Consider the following 16017-nt stretch of genomic DNA (forward strand, 5'->3'; position numbering starts at 1 on the left):
TATAGCTTAGATTTTGTGCCTAGTAAAATGTCTGTCCTCTAAGTTATGCTGAATTCTTTGGAATGACCTCTAATTCAGCTTGCCAAACACAAAGATATGAAGTGGACTGAAACTGTATTAAAGAGTGTTTTGAAATAATGTTGCATGTGCTACAAAAGTATTAACACAATGATGCATTGAGGTTTATCTGTTGTCCCAGCAAAATATTGTGTGTGAAGGCCAACATGAGTCTCTACGTTCTCTATTAACTTTGTCCGCTCAAGTAAATGAGACCAATTTTCAAGGATGTGGAAGTATCAAGAGCTTGTCCAGTCATGTGCCTTAGAGTAGCAGACAGGAATCCCCCAAGCACAAGGAATCCCCCAGCTATCTAGAGACCTTTCATTTCCAATGAGGTTTTCCCTGAAGGCGTGATCAGGATAGGCCGCAAAGGCTCTGGAAGAGTAATCTGCACTTTGGCAACACCTACCCTAAGTATCACTCTCAAGGGAGACATTTATATGTTTTATTACGGAACAGGTCTGTGATTCATCTAGTTTACACTACAGGTGTAAAAAGTAGAAAGGTAGGCTTAAGATTTATAGCATGCCACCCACAGAGACACACGCAATCCACCTTGAACAAACACAGTTCAGGAACAGCGCAGAATCCCAACTGTGTGAATTTTCCACGTGAATAACAACAATATTTGGATAAATTGTTCTCAGTGAAAACTCCTAGAGCATTCCAACCTTTTGCTATTTTAATAAGCATAAGACAAAAGTAAGTTCACTTTTCAAGTGAACAGTTTTGGCATCTCATTTAGTATGTGGCCCACATTTTTCCCTTAACAGCAGATTGCAGTTGAAAACAGGGAAAAACAAAAGAAAACAAGTTTTAAAAAGGCAAAACAATTAATAACCCATGCTTCACATTCAAAAGGAATTTATACGGTATTGGGTGCAGATGCATTGCAAGATTGTAGTGTGGACCAGATCACGTTCAATGCTAAAGTGAAGTTCGTTTAACCAGGCAAAAGTCAGTTTAGCATAGACCTATTTCCTAACAGTGAAGTTAACAGCTGAGTATTTATTTATTCCTCATTCATGACTGCTGAAGGAACAGAAGAACTAGCACTTACTCAAGTGTAATGCATGTAAGCTCTGTTTCATTATTTTCTTCAAAATTCCCCCCAGCAGAGCTGGTTGCAGAGCTGCGTGCCAGAGAAGTAGAGCCATTCTTCCCAGCCCTATTTCTTCACCATTGTCTGCTTAAATCCTGGGCCTATAGGCCTAGGTGTTAGGGGCAACATCTGCTCTGTTTCCTTCTCCATCAGGAGTACTGAAAGGACAGAAGGTGGAAACTTGACTTTGCACCTGCAATACACTTGCTCTAATTACATTTTTATAGAAATCAGAAACTAGTTGTGCTGAAATTGCAGAGATCATAAACACTGTGTTCTATACTGTGCCATCAGTTTTTAAGCAGATGGCTCAGTTTATTCAGCAGATGTCCTGGTAGCATGATCTATTCCAGTGTTTGACTACACATAAACTGACTAGATTGACCAGTCCTTAAGGAATTCATGAAAATTTCTAATGTTCTGAATAGTTTTCAACAGGAATATTTATATATTACCAGTTTTCATGTATATATATTACTGCCTCCATTCATGATCTCAGTCTTATGTATTAGCTTTCGTCTCCCAGAACGATGTGCCACCATCTCTGCAAAGCTTCGCTCTAAAATGTAGGAGTGAAAATTATGCTATGAATTTTTTATGATTATATCATATTTGGTGTAAAGCACAAATGCCTGAGATACGTAGGGTTCAGTAGAATGCGTTTGTTGGTTATATTCAGACCTGATAAAAAATATTTGTGATGTGAGCTAGAAAAAATTTTAGATTTGCTCAGAAATGTGTTTTACTAATTCCATGCTCAATGGTAGATAAGAACACAGGAAAAGAACCTGTCAAGTCTGTATGTTTGTATTACTTTTACTTTGGTGAGAAAATGCAGTTCTCTGTGACACTGCTAACAGATGAATGTTTTCCTTTTATGCCTCAGCTAAGTAAGAGCTTTTTTAAAATAATAATAATAATGACACTGCTAGTAACCAGAAGCTTAGTGTACAAACAGAATGGGAAAGAGAACTTCAGAACAAAGTCTGTGGAATTCTACTGAACACCAGTTTTATACCAAATAAAGGTCTGACCAGTCATCTTAAAATTTTCCTGGTGCCAGAAATAGCATCACCAGAAGATTCTGTTTAGTTCAACAAGGTTAGGATAATTGATGTTTGTATTTTTTCTAGTGATGCTTTATTTCATTCTCAGAGATAAAATGCTATGGAATTTCCACTGTTGACTTTTTCTTCCAATCTCTTTCAGTAGTCCATCAACTGTTATCTTTGAATTGCTCTGCAAGAAAATGATCAACTAAACCCTGTTTTCCTTCTTATATGTGGGCTGAACGAACACTTTGTCACTTGTTCTCCAAATCCTTTTGTAATTTTTTCCTCTAGTGAATTTCTTGGGATCTTTAATGAGTATTTCAAACTCAGAAAGAAGTGCAGACCACATTCCAGACTGGGAATGCCTGATTATGTCTTCAGATAGGCAAACACCCATGACACCTGCTTATAGAACTGTTCCATTGAAGCATAAGGCATAGATTATCCGTTTTTACACAGAAACCGTATTCTGAAGATTTTAGAAAGACAATTGTCCTGAATCAAACATATGTTACTTTATAAGGAATATGTAGTTAATATGTAAATTAGATATATAACTGAACATGCAACTTTGTAAAAAAAAAAAAATCAAATTTAAATATGTTGTATACAACCCAATTGCTCTCATCTTTCTCGAGTCACTTGGAACGTACTTGTCCTCTGAGGTAATTCAGATTTCAAATGTAATTACAGTTACATGAAAAAGGAGCAAACTATAAAGATTGTAGTATGATGGCTTTCAGCTGATATCATTACTTATCCATCTTCCCGAAGCAACTGATCAAAACAAAGTGATGATGGAATTTTTCCAAAGGGAGTTTAGGAAAAACAGGGTTGGAGATTTTTTCTAAAGCATACAGAGACATTACAGTAACATTTACGTTTACTTTAGCATCAACATAAATATTCTCAGGTATTTTAGGAGTTCTTTTATTCAATTATTCTAAAGTTAGGGAATCAATTGTACCTTGATTTTTTTGAGCAAATATTTGATTTTGTCAACTTTACTTCATTGTGGCTTTTTGGAGTTTGATCTAGTCTGAAAAATTTCAAGTCAGCCTCTGATTTAACAATTATGACTTTTAAATGTCTTCATTACAGAGCATTTATAACTCATGACACTCGCTGTTAAATAGTGTAAAATGCAGATATTTTAGTGAATCTGTATTTTTGCTGCCACAACTTTCTCCAGCTACTGCATTACCTATCTTAACATATACTTACGATAATCAAATGATGAAATACAGTGGTGCACAATAGCATAAGGCAGTCCTTTAAAAAGCCCTTGTGGCTCTCATTTCCCTACAAAGGCTATAAACTTTAAGGCTGATCCCATTCCCATTGTGTACATGCTTTCATTCTTATACTGCTGCTTATAATAACACCATGAACCAGAAACGATGCTTTAGAAAAAAAAAGCGACAAGTGCTTTGCCTATATTTGCTAAATACTGTATGAAACATGAAGTTCTGCTATTGGTGCCCTTTTTATGACTTATCTGGGGAACTATTCATATGTTTAAAATTAAGCACATTCTTAAGTTTGTCAATGAGCTGATGCTTATATCTGTGAAAGATTTTGCTTGCAGAGGAACCAGAGCTTGGGGACTAGAAAATGGGAATCACTACAATGTAGAAACCATTAATTTCAATACAACGTTATATGTTATTGCAGTTTGTGGATCTCTCATCCCCAGAGAAACCTGAAAACAGAATTGAGCTAATAGATATAATGGCCACACCTGCAGAAGTGGTACAGGTTTACAAGCATCCAATACAAAGCCTATAAATTTCCCTCTTGAAAATTAATACCAGCTATAATACAGTACATGTGCAAAAATCTCTGCAGCCTGAATAGCACCCAAAAGTCCAGATGGTTTACTTTAACCAGACTTGAAAAAACAAAATAAAATTAAAAATCTAAGTGGGCAAAGAAGACCAACACACTCTTTACACAGAGATTGTTATAACTGACAGAGAACAAAAACATCCTCATTAACACTTTATGCTCTCCTTTTTGCTTTGCAGCAGAAACATCCATGCTGATTCTTGATAGACAGCACAAACTGCATGATGTCTTCTAATGCATCAAACCCATTACTTTACTCAGTTGATCATAAATCAACCTACACATACCTCAAAAATATGTCCACTCCTGTAATCTTCTCCATTCCTTGGAGAATAGCTGTCATAATAATACTTATAATAATCAATATTTTATTTATTTACTATTTATAAATTTATTACAATTATTTATAAAGTTGTAGATATTTATTAATAATTATTTAAAACAATAAACAAGAACTAGAGCTTCAGTTCACTAATTCTACTTCAACTAAGTTCTAAATCGTTTCTGTTTCTAAATTATTTGTTCACATTTCTCTCCATCTTGCTTCTATTTCTTTGGAAACAGCAGTTGGATATTTTACAAGAGCATTTAAACCACATCACCCAAATGAATCCAATTGCCCTCACATTTAGTCACCCATCAAAGCCAGGAACAGCTGAGACTATGGATGCTCCATACGAAATACAAGCCTATTACCGTAGACTTATTTTTCTCAGTTCATTCTTTTAATGGATCACAGATACCTTATACCTTGAGTAGGCTTAGATTTCAGGCTGAAAAATCTCCGTAACTTGCTAAAGACAGCACACCACTACCCATGCGGATCAATTGCCTTTTTTTTCAGTAATGTTCTCAACACAGATGCATCATTGACAGACATCTGTTTTCAGTGACTATTACAACATATTTCAAGAAAATTCACGCTATACTTGGAGCTGGAAATTTGTTTCTATCAGCTTTTGAAAGATGATGATGACAACGTTGCAGAAAAAGATGGACTCATATTACATTAAAGACTTAACTCATCTATAATCTTGGTTAACAAAATATGGGTCACTTGAAAAATACAAGGTCTCCTCCCAAGTCCAGAGAGCTTCTCTGCACTGTTTCCAGCTAATTGTTCAGAAAGAATTTAAAGTTGTGAAATCCAGATTTTTGTCTGCTGTTTCTCTGAATTGCTCTAGTTAACTCCATGGTACTCTTTCAGTCTGTCTGTGCAATGAAGTCTCCTAGTCTCCAACTTTGCAGAGCCTCTGTTGTTGAAGTAAAGTAATAGCTAGTAGGCAACTAAGTGTATCTAACTAGAGTAGTACCATAGATGACTACCTCTGATCTGATTTGCTCTCCAGTATTTGACTGCAGCTTAGTGATGACACTGTTCTTATTTCATAATTACACTAGGAATCAGTAGAACTCTGTTTTAGAGAAGGGTGCCAGGAGGACAGCTTACAGATGTCAGTGCCAAGTCACACAGCAGTGAACTTCTGTAGAAGGCACTTTGCTGATGAACTGTCTGCACAGCACAAAACCAGCCAAATACATGAAGGTACATTAATATTGCAAACCACCTCATTTGAATGAAACTGGAAAAAGAGGAGGTGTCATCAGGAAACAATTCCTAGCTAACAGGCATCTTTCACTTGCGTACCAATCCTTCCTTGCCCCTCCTAATCTCATCCTACTCAACGAATGACAGATATACTCAGAGCTTTAAACAAACAGCTGTACACTAGCTTTCACAGCATCATGCTTATGCAGGCAGGGGGCTTCTGGATTCATACTTGTCCAAGTACATCTACAAGGAACCATAGTGCTGCTTCCTACGGGCACAGGGTTGTGCACAGCACTACAGTACACCACGTGGACATGTACTAAAGCAATGTTAAGGGCAGAAAACTACGTGCCTATGAATTAATAGGCACTTAAGAAATGAGGCACAGTGTATATGCAAATTGCTATTAGTCACAGGCTCCTAAATTGCACTGCAGACAGGACTGAGGTATGTGAAGCCATTTTTTAATCTGGACCTCTGAGACTTATGTTTTTCAAATTTATCTGAAGTGCATAGCAAAAACACAGGTTATTGCCATGAAAAAGACAGAAGAAAATCATTTTTCATTGGTAAAATATTACAACAGTGAGCTTGAAAGGGAAGTATCGAAAAAAGAAATCCTGTTGAGGGAGAAGCATAAGGCCAGGAATGGAATAACTTTCTGCATAAAGCTGCAGGAAAGCAAAATGAACCAAAGAAGCAGAAGTCTGTCAGTGAGAGTTTCCCGCTATGACTCTACGTCTCAAGTTTAGGCCTTTCAGGCTATAACTGAAAGTAACAACAAGGGTTGTTACAACATAAACAGAGAAATTTTTAACTCCAGCTACAGAACAGCCTTGCTTTTTGGTTATAAGGTGTTTCATTCTGCTGCACAAGAGGCTCACTTATAACAACATAGAGCTACTTTTATAGAGCTTGCTCGCTTAACTATTCTGATCAGGATTTTAGCCACGAGCTTACTGTCCCCTACTCCATACTTGCCTATCAGTGCCAGGCTTTACATCAACTCTTTAACTGACAGCACTCAAAACGTATCTTTGAGGGTGCAAACGTTCTGTTTGAAATCGTCTCAATTTATCATTCCAAGAAGAGAAAGATGGCAGGTATAGGAAATACCCACTGTAAGTAACATTCCTGTACAGCTTTTAAGTTGCAGAGCAGATTGTCAGTAGTGTTGCTACTTGTCACAGTGCAGACTACCAGGACACACCATATCTACTTGGAGAACTATGCCGAGTACTCCGAGTAAAACAAGAGAGATACACAGCTAACAATCCCCACATCCATTATTCTACCAAGATTTAGCTGCTGTTTAAACACTGCTCTGTTCCCCTGATCTCCCCACCAAGCTGTGAGTCCCAGCTTTCCAGGCACACCCACTTCACCAGTATCAGGTGCCAGAGAGCCCTGTGGGTGTTTTCGCTTTCACTGGGATAACATGAGGGCCCTGTGGGCCCTTCTCTTCAAGGTCATTGAGGTTTCTAAAAGGATAGAGAGGAATCTAGATGGATTTACCAGCAGCCTGACAGTCACCGATTTTGGTGCAAGTCGGACTGTTAGACAGTTCTGAAAATCCCAGTTTGAGCCTATTTCCAGCTGTAGGAACCTAAATCTCTTTAAAATAGGATTGCATAAGAGTGCACAATAAGGTCATTTAAGGAGATCAAATAAGCTTTAAGTGGCATATGGCTATAAAAACAACAAAAGCAGCTGTTAAATGATAACAGCTTTTGGACATGAACTACAATAGCTGAAATGCTTTTCAACTGGTCTTTGAGATAAGATAGAGATGAATAAAAGAATAACAATAAAAAACATCAAAAAGCAGTCCTCCAAGTAGAAATCTATAACCAGAATTAAAAAAAAAAAAAAATCACTACAGCAAACTTTTTCTTTAATCTCCAAAATACTTATTTGTGCACTATTATTCAAATCTGTTAGTAAAAAAAATGAAATCAATTGGGCAGAACTTTAAAGCAAGTATTAAATCTCAAATTAAGTTGGACAGAGAAAATCACTGCTGCTGCAGTTACAATCAGGAAAAAAACAATTCTGGTTATCCAATAGTTCTCATCAGGTGAGAGCCTTTGGGTACTACAAAAAAGGTTCAGTGAAGTTTGGACAAAACATTGAGTTTTGAGAAGAACTGTTCACCCCCACCACCTCCAGGAACCAGACCTCAGCATTTCCTCCCTAAGCAATGATTCGTGCTGTTGCTCACGAAGTACCTTCTTACCTTCTCCACAGTGCAGCAGCCCTGCTTTCGCTCCTCTGCTCTGGAGACAGGACAAGCAGAGGGGTAGCTTCACCTGGTAGCTGGCTCTTGTGCAGGGGAGGAGTGGAATGGGGGAACGGGTAGGCTAACCCTGCAACTGCAAGGGAGAAGGAAGGCATGAGTGTGGGCATGGGGATACCTCCCTGACACAACCAGCTGCCACCACACAAATCTTGTCTTTTCCTCGAGCAGGAGCAAGAGATCAGTTGTCTGAGCTGGGTAAAAAGTCAAGGTAGACAGCCTGTGTTCCAGGCAAGCGACTACTTTGTCTATTAAAGATATCCCTGTGAGAGAGGCACTTGAGGAAAACAGTACAGGGAGTACGATGACAGCACAAAATAACCTCCAAAACAGTGAAAGCAAAATACAGCATTTTTACAATTAATGGCCAGTGACAACAATCCACACTACTAACTCATTATCAAAGACAATTCTACATCTGTAATTATATTCTGATCTCCCTCGTATTTATTCAGAGATGTCCTGTGAGATAGGGAGAATTATAACTGCTGCTAAGACACAGAGAAGGTAAGTGACCCAAGGTCACGTAGCACGCGTGCAGCCAAGCCAGAAGTGGAACTGTGGCATCCCATACCTTGAAACCAGGAGGTATTTGCTCTAAGCCTTCTGTCATGTTGCTCTTACACAGGCCTTAGCTGACATTGTACCAGGACCTGAATGAAACAAAAAGTCTTACGTAAAGCTTGCCAACAAAACCAATCCAGCTATTTTTCGTCTACAAAGTTTAAAATAAATCTTCCATTTGTTAACCTTCGTTGAGCTGAATTCTGCCTTCTACCAAAAATAGAAAATCAGATTCAATAACCACTTTCATTCCAACTGGATTAATTTTAGCCAAAATTGCAATTAACATGTAATAGAGTCATGTAAAATAAGGTGCACCCACTTTCTGATGCTATTGATGCTACAAATTCAGATGAGGTGAACCACACTAACAACAATAAAAAGTCCTCACATTTTGTTTTCTGCATGGACATCTGTGAACTGCAATTAATAAAACAAAATTATGTTTTTAATTACTGTTCAATTAATATTTTTTTCTTTTTTTTTTTTTTTAAATCTTAGCTACTATCATGTGACTTTAGGTTCATGATATCAAGATTTTTGAAAAAAAAAACAAACACTGTTTTGTCCTAACAAACATTATATTTTGCAGTTTTAAACATGAGGATTAAAAAAGTTTGGAAAGGTAATGCAGAAAAATGTCTTCTTATGTCCCTGACTCATCCAAGCAAGCCTTAGTATAGGTTTCAGCCACTCCAGCAGTACTTCCTTTCCTTCATTTCTGTATCAAGAACTGCTTCTGTTGTCCTTATAGTTATGTTTGTTTACACTGAGTCTTTCTGTTTATATAAAATTCATAATTATATACGCATGAAGCTTCAATTCCCTTCCCAGTCAGCATTTTGACAATGCACCAATTTGGAAGTGAAACAAACAAAAAAACAGACACCAAAAATGCCCATTGTGATCTTACCAGCGGAGCCCTGCCCCACTGGTGACTGCCTCCTCTGTTGGACCTACACTGCTGTTTGCATTACAATGCTGCTTGTATTACAAGGTTGAAATGATCCTTATTTAAGGTCAGACTCTCTATACTTTTTTGGAGAGTATTGGGGGTTTTGCCTCTTTTTTAATTATTAAAAAATAAATAAACCAGGATCCTTGTAACTGACTTGCAGTTTATTTTCCAAAGCTGTTGTACCAATGCAAATGAAAAGTCAATGAATGGAGGCACAGAAATTAATGTCTAGGGGCAGGGGGAGGTGAGAATGTCTAATCTGTCTTCCTTGCCAGAACTGACATGACACAAATATGTTGTTTTCAGTCAGGCAAAATGCTGAGCCTCTAAGTATTCATATTTATTTTGGGTAAAAAGTTCATTTCTAGTCAGGCCAAGAATCCGGTGAAGAATGCAATAATTAAGATAGTACTTATAGAGAAATAAGAGCAACTTTTCCTGACATAAAAATACTGTTTTCCACCAGTAATTGGTTTGATCTGAAAAAATAAGCTTAAAGAATCGCAGCACTAACTACCAAGTTTATCAGAGAGGTTACAAATTACAGTTCTTCATGGGACTTAGAAAACTGTAACATGTTTCAGAAGTGCCAGATCTACAGCAGGTTTACATTTAAGATAAATATTTAAGAGTTAATTTTAAACGTTTCAACAATGAAAAAAGCTGGAAATATATAAAACTCTTTTTAAGAAGCAGTTTTGGAACAAACATGTTTGGGGATTTTTTTGGCTAATAAAATGATAGACATAATACAAAACTATAGGCACAGATGATGAATAAAGATTAGTATTTAAAAATAATAGTAACAAAAAAAAAAATGTATTGGCATTTTAGACACCTGATTTGTGCCCAGGTTTGGATAACCTTATTGGTAGAAGTTTCAGTTTACTCTTGTGCTCAAATAATCCTGGAACCAAGTACAGGGCAAATAAACACTGAAAGACACATTTAGCATTTCTCATCAAATAACTGAAAACAGATGCAGCAACAACTGTAGAAAATCAAATAAAAATGCCATAACTTTGCTTAGACTACACTGTAATTTTGATTTTACAAACATACACACAATTACATTTTCACATTAATTATCTTGTTCTCATACAAACATAGAACAAAACATCAAATACCACAACTACCACAGCTCCAAAGGAGTTTTTAGAGTTTCAGTCATATCTTGACACAACTATCCAAAATGCAAACTTGTCAAAATGCACAAATCCAGGGTCTCCCCTGCCTCTTCTGAACAGTTTCACAGATACCTTTTAATCACTCCATTACAATCCATTAGTTCTGCTCTAAAATGCAAAGCAATTATTAATAATTACTGTTGTTGCAGTTGCTTTTGTTGAATAAACACTCCTTTCATTTGGGTGGTATGTAATGCCAACATGTACTACGATGCTTCCTTCCGTTTATACTTATAATTCTGTTACTTCACTGACTTGAATCTGTTGGAATCCTACATTTCAAAATAGACGGTGTTTCTAGATAGGGCTGCTTTTCCCTTACTTATGACTGCTATTAATTTCTGATGGAAAATTATTAAATTAAAAATTAATTAAAGAATAATTTTAACTTCCTTAAATGATACATTGATACCTCTTATTTACCAAAATCTTGAGAGGAACACTTTATGTTGAAATGTTTAAACACCAATTATTTTGCTCAGAAAATTCTTCATGAAACTTGTATGAAAACCTCCTCTGTTGAAACAAGTCATAATGGGCACCATTTACCTCTAACAATCATTTTCACTCCAACCTCTGTTATCATTTTCAATTCAGCTCAATAACTTTATGGTCAAGTTTTTGTTTGTTTGTTTTTGTTTGTTTGTGTTTTTTTTTTCCATTTTTTTTCAATAACAGCAAAATACTTACAAAATAATTAATGTTGAAAAGCTGATTTATTTAATTTTTCCAATTTTTAGATCCAAATTTATTTGCATTCTTCTAATTTAATATTTTATATTTTTTAATGCCTCAACACTGCAGTGAAAGTGGTGAAAGCAGCTGTAAGGAGCAGGAATCCATCCCAGCTGGCTCGCCAGCACCTCTGTGCACAGAGCTTTGGACAAGGCTTTGCCACCAAGCTGCACAAAGCTCTGAATAAAGGCACAACATTTGGAATACAACAGACCTTGTGCATTTTCAGATCAACAGTCCACCAAGAGCTTCCCCCCTTCATTCAAGGATTTTTGCCTTGAGGAAGCATTTGCACTACCTCTAGGGAGATTTTCTTATCTGGTTATTAACACTTCCAACATTAAAGGATTAAACATTTCTTCACCCAGGGCCCCCTTGGAACATGAGAGCATTATGTTTGCTGCTTACTCTTTGTTTGTAATGGCAATCAGATACGTATTGTTGCCTCATCAGTAATTATACAGTCAAATATACTATCCAGAAGAGTATGTAGTCCAATCACACGTCATATCAAACATTAAAATTATACATCGATTTCCGGAAATGTGCAACATTTTCCCAGCATGAATGAAGCCTCCTGCTCACATTTTCAGACCAATATTTATGAGCCCTTCAATGACTGAGGTGTATAGAAAAACAGTCTTTTAGAAAGGTGATGCAAAGATCCTCTCTGAGCAGGAATTTCCACATCACCTTTCTGAGTATTTATTTCAGTTGCCAGAGGAATGGTTGTTTGAGCATTTAAGCTAAGGAAACATGACATAGTACACACAGTAACATGTTGATGGACTTATATCAAAAAGAATCTGTCTGGATCAGAATAATTTAAGTTCTAGTATTCTAATCAGGGTACATTTTCATATACAGATAAAAAAACATTTCTCTTTATATGGATTTAATACCTTACCTATTTCCAAAAAAAGACACAGAAGTGAAATAAAAAGGTAGAGATGCCATAAACAAGACTGCTTAGGCTCAGTCCTGAATGAGGAAACACAACGTTCATGAAAGCCAGATAAAGCCAAGCCACCATGGCCGTACGTCTGTCAGCCAAGTAGTTATGCATCTTCTGCCTAAGGTGATGAATCCATAACCTCGAAGCGTAGCATAGTGTAACCATACTGTATTTCAATGCAATGAAATCTTTGAACTTAGGCTGAACCCTGGTCAGGAGCTTTCTACTGAGAAAATAAACTACATTTGCATCGATTCTCCTAGCAGCTTTTCTCTTCAGAGCAATAGATTGTGCGTTCTTGACGGTACGTCTAGAGAGCTGACTTTTTTCTTGCCCGGTATTTACATAACCAGTACAATCTGTACGTTTCCAAGACCGCAGATGATTTCATAATGATCTTGCTTTCAAAATGAAAATTTTAAAGGTAAATTCATGTCAATAATTCTGTATCTGCTGCTCTACCAGAATGTTTTGTACTGAAATATGACAAGCTTAAGTGCTTTCCCCTACCTATTTTCTCTAATGTCAGGTAAGCAATGTTGACAATTTTCCTATGTGAAACCAGATCAGCCCTAGACTGGTATTTACAGCAGTGCCTGAAATGGAAGCAACATAATTCACTGCTTCTAACTGTAATTAAATTCACAGGAAAACCTTTAATTGAAATAACCAATTATAATTTGATTTCTATTTTTACGTTTCAGTCATTTGTCCAAAGAAAGTTCACTACTTTTTAGATGATAAAATTTAGCATTTCTTTTTGCTGCATTGAAGCATTCCTACATATGTATTTATTTTAGCAGTTATGTACGACTACTTTTATGTTTACTTAGTTTTATTCTTAGTATTATTATGTTGGAAAATACATCTTAATTATTTGTTATATTACGTTACAGAGTACATATGAAGCTCACACGTCAATACTAGATAATAATTTTTAAAAAGTTCATACATATCAACCACAATAGCGTGGGAATTGGAAACTGCTTAAAATAAGAGAAGAATTTTGAAATTTTATTTGTTACATAAAATCATCTTAAATATATCTGCTTCTTAAGAAAAATGAAGTACTAAATTGCATTGGCATTTTATTCATTTATAAAATAAATATTTTTATGCAGTAAGTGATTTAAAAGTATCATTTCCATTCTTCCATCACTTGAGAAACAGTGCATCTGATCTCCTCACATCTAGTTCCTAAACATAAACTGGAAGAGCAAAAAATCCTACTGTTTTTTAATGTTCTCCCAAGCGGTTTTTAAATTTTCAATGAACTAATTCTGAATTACCAAAAAAAAAAAAAAAAAAAAAACCACAATAACTACGAAAAAGAAAATGAAAAGTTTCACACAAACAGGGAAGGTGGTATCTCCATCAACAGCTAGTTTAATACTTCAACAAACTGAATGCAAGAAAACTTTAACATAATATATAATGCTGCTCTAATTATTATTGTTAAAGGCAAATGGTTATAATAGTTTAAAGCAAATACAGTCTTTACATAGTTTGTGATAGCTTCGCATTTTTTAGATATATACACACACCTAAAAAAACCTCTAAATATGTATTTAGAAGTTGATGAAAATGAAAACAGATTTTGTTTTCATCTACCCTTCAACAAAACATAAAATTCAACTGCTTTATTCTTAAGTCTGCAGGAGAAATCCTAAAGAAATGCATGAAGAACTGTAAAAAACTAATTTGTTGTGAATCATATGTATTCTCAGAAATTAAATGCATGAAGCACATTCATTAATATCTTGCATTTATATAGATAGCTTTTCATCCTGAAGAATCCTGAAGCACTTTGCATGTACACATGTAATATATCTTCACAAAGCTCAGCCAAAGTAGTTCCATGAATCAGCTCAAAGAAATCCTCTGAAAATTAGCCACTCATCCAGCTTCTCTTTTCTGTGAAATAACTATTAGCTACTTCTTCAGCAATTCTGGCATACAAAATTCTAAAACTCTCTTCTACTAGTAGCACAGGAAATTAAAAGCATCTCACAAATTACTCCAGTCCCTGCTATAATTTAAAAATCCCTCTGGGGCCACCTGACATGCTCTTCTTTGATCTCCCCTTCCCCTTGTAAACCACATAGCCCTTACCCTCCAAATTGAAAACATACAGCTTTTTCATCTCTAGTCTCTGCCATGGGAACTTATCCAGTCATGCCATGCCTCCTGGCATCTTCAAGCTTTATACTGCTCCTATCCCACAATGAATTGACAAAACTGTTCATTGAAAATCGTATCTCTTTGTAAGTGATTTTCATTCACATTTGGTCATTCTCTGAAATTCTGGTTTGAAAAGTTATAAGGGATTCATGGGGATCCGTGCTACTTAGCTCTTTACCTTGCATGTGTTTCTTTGAGAATTCAATGAGAGTCAAAAATCTGTGAAGTTCCTAATCTATGGCGTTCTTCGGTAAACAAATGAGTTCGTCTTCTTACACAACAACCCATTACACTGTACAAATACAGTGACTGTCTCACTGTCCTTTCTTTTGTCTGTCAAATCCAGAAGCGTGTCTCCTGCAGTGGCCAAACACCTCGTAATACATCAAACACTTCAGACTTTTACACGGTAAGTGAAATTTCCTTTCTGATCTCTGCAGCAGCAAAGTCTGCTTACAGTTGTCTTAATATTTCTAGTAACAGTGTAGCTTTCAGTCAGGATACTTTCAACTCATCAAAACCTAGGTATAAAATTAAACTCAGTAGTGTTTTGTTGTTTTGCAGTAAAGGAAAGGGGGTAAGGCAGCAAGATGCATCTCTCTTCTTGCATTACCAGTCAAGCAACAAGCACATCCGAAGCCCTTATGCATCTCTAGGTGCACTCTTTGCTGTAGTTACTCATATATTTCATCTTCCCTACAGTCTGCAAAAAACTGTATGCCTCCAGGGGAAGAAAAAAAAGAGGAAAAAATTCCAGTGTTCTTTATACTTCTCTGCAAAGTACTTAATGACATTAGGCACTTACAAAGTAAAGATTCAAGTTTTCAAAAGAATTCTAGCCGAGCTGTGACAAAATCAACCAAACAGGAAAACTACTCATTAAGCTTTTTGTAGTTCTACCTAATATTCAGCATAATCCTACATCTCCCTGAAACCCTCTGGGCTCAGGACTAATGGAACACTCTCAGATATCTTTTTTGAGTCTAGCAGTGATGAACCCAATGTTATTTTGCTTTTTAGTATTTGACTTTGCATCTCAGGTCAGTGCTTTAACATCAGTCAGACTCAAGAGAGTAACTGTAAGTGACATAATTTGCAAAATATACCCTGCAGCACAATGGAAAATGATGTAGTTAAATAAAAATAAGCAGTGTGCTGGGTAATTGGGAGCTGAACTTATTTTGTTACAAATTGAATGAGTCCACAGATCTTGTTAAATGCAGCTTCTGAACATAACAAACAAATAGAAAGGCATCATTGCTATCCATAATGGGCTACATGCTAATTTCTCATCTTAAGGTAAGCTGGGACCATCAAAAGTCTAGTAAAGAAGCTTCAAATATTGTTTCCCACCTTGACCAGAAGCTGAGAAACCCCATCATAAATAGCTGAACCTATGGGCATCATTATGAGGGCCTGCTTGCTCCTGGTCTTAAAGGGCTGTTTGAGCAGTTGAAGCTTGTTCAGCCATTGGGAAAAACCTGGTCTGTGCCTTTCTTTTTGGTACAGCTCTATGCATGAGAGATC

General features: G+C 36.3%; 1 long non-coding RNA gene across 5 annotated transcripts in view; it reads right to left on the reverse strand.

The window, feature by feature from the left end:
• LOC106032688 (uncharacterized) overlaps positions 1–16017 on the reverse strand; it is a 442177-nt gene that overhangs the window by 266132 nt on the left and 160028 nt on the right. For all 5 annotated transcript variants that reach the window (XR_010832749.1, XR_010832752.1, XR_010832750.1 and 2 more), the window contains exons 3-4: positions 8485–8563; positions 7851–7986 (exon numbers count right to left, since the gene is read on the reverse strand). This is a non-coding gene — a long non-coding RNA (uncharacterized lncRNA). The remainder of the gene's footprint in view (positions 1–7850; positions 7987–8484; positions 8564–16017) is intronic.

Source organism: Anser cygnoides, chromosome 7 (genome assembly GCF_040182565.1).
Source record: "Anser cygnoides isolate HZ-2024a breed goose chromosome 7, Taihu_goose_T2T_genome, whole genome shotgun sequence".
NCBI classification, from domain to species: Eukaryota; Metazoa; Chordata; class Aves; order Anseriformes; family Anatidae; genus Anser; species Anser cygnoides.